Here is a 1971-nt window from a genome sequence, read left to right on the forward strand (position 1 = left end):
AGACTGTTCTTACAGCCGAGAGTGAACAAAAGCTGTCATCGGGGGAGAAGAGGCAAAGGAAATGCAATTGAGAATGTTTGAAGTCAGTGATGGAAGAAAAATAAACCCATTTCCTGTTTTTGCTTTCATTGAGTTAGACCCATTCAATAAACCAGCTCTATAAGCCAAAACCAAATATTGTACAAATTATTACCAGCCCATTCTTCTCTTTATAATAGAAAAACAGAATGGAGAGTATCAATTACTTTTTTCTATTCTATGTTCTCAATATCACTTGGCCATTAGAAAGTGACTTTTGTCAAGCCTAGCTGATAGATATCTAGAATGTTCTCGTTTACAAACAGCAGTAGATTCAACTAAAGCTTATTTAAACAAATACGAACTTCTGTTATTTTATATATAAACTAAGAGCAGGACAGCTGATTGGTTGGGGGGACTCTAGGATTGGGTAATTCAATGGTTCAGTGACTTCATCACCTTTGGAGTCAGATTATTTTAGCATTGCTTAATGATCACAAAATGATTGTTGAAGCTCCACTATCCCATTCTCACTCAACAATGTCCAGGGTAGGAATACAACGATGTATTTCCCTCTGTTCTCCTTTTAAGATAAAAAAAGAAAAGATGTCCAGGTGCCCTGCAGCAGACGTCCTTGAGGTGCTATTGACTAGAATTAGGTCACATGTCATTCTTAAACCACTCACTGGAAAGAAGAATGAAACTATGATTAGCTTGCATTTAACAAGATTCATCCTTTGGGACCAGAATGGACTGAAGCACATAGCCACCTGATACATGAATAAAATGTCCTCTTAAAAGGAAGAGGAAAAGGTGATTGTTAATATACTACCAACACATTATATAAAGTAAGGAAGAGTATATGTCCTACCAAGTCAAAAGAGGTGCTGTCTCAGGTATGGTTTCTAGAAGCAGAGCCTGAGACGATTTATTACAGCAATGTGCTCAGGAGAAGGGGAGGGGGGAGCAGGCTGTGACAGGAAAGTTGCTAAGCAAGGAGGAGGTAGTCCTCACTGGACTTGACCTTCAGCCTGATTCCATGGGGTGCCCTGGCGCGTGAGTCACACAGACCACAAAACTGGTTCCTATCTGGAGGAAAGGGAGCCAACATTTTGCACACTATTTTCAACGAGCTGTTATTTGTGAATTGCCTAAGGAACATAAACTCCATGGCAAGGCAAGGCCCATTGGGGAGGACAGTTCTGTAGAGAGGGAGCAGCTCTGGTTCACACCAGAAGGGCGTGTGCTGGTCTCGTAAAGAGAGCCCGAATAAGAAGCGCTAACCACACCTGCCATCGATGCTGTCACCAGAAGGAGACCTGAGGACGAGACACCTAACCAGCCTCCAGAATGGTGCTCACCCCAAGACGCCTAGCACTCAAGCCATTCTAGGGCCTCCCACAGCAGAACAATGATAAAAAGGGTTGTCCCCCATATACTGAGCATAAACCCATGTTTCCTCTAGAGAAACCCAAATGTATGAGTATGTTCCAAAGTTCAGCACTTAGCTCCCTGAGTTACAGAATGTGGGACTCCAAATTAAAAGCATTTCCATTTTCATATCTGCCCAGCTGCACCCATCTACCTACCCTCGGCAGCTACTGCCAGCCATACTATCAGGATAGCGAGCTTCCTGGTTCTGGTTCACTGTGGGGGTCTGAGTGGTCCCATCCTGAAGATGGAGAAAGCATCTGAGTCCCTTGTTCTGGCGTGCAGTGATCAAATGAATGACCCAGAGCCTGTGGCCTGGTCTCAAGCTTACAGCATATCATTCAACCCACACGTTTTCAACAAACCTTCCATTGTCAACACTCTGATAGGAAAAGGTTACACAACGCTGCCACTTCCGAATTTCACTCCAGATTTCCTCCGGGCCGAGGAGAGCCGGGTTACAACAATTCCTCCTTTTCACTAGAAATGGAAAGACTTTAGAGGAGACTGAGACAATGAACA

Source organism: Saccopteryx leptura, chromosome 5 (assembly GCF_036850995.1).
Source record: "Saccopteryx leptura isolate mSacLep1 chromosome 5, mSacLep1_pri_phased_curated, whole genome shotgun sequence".
NCBI lineage: Eukaryota > Metazoa > Chordata > Mammalia > Chiroptera > Emballonuridae > Saccopteryx > Saccopteryx leptura.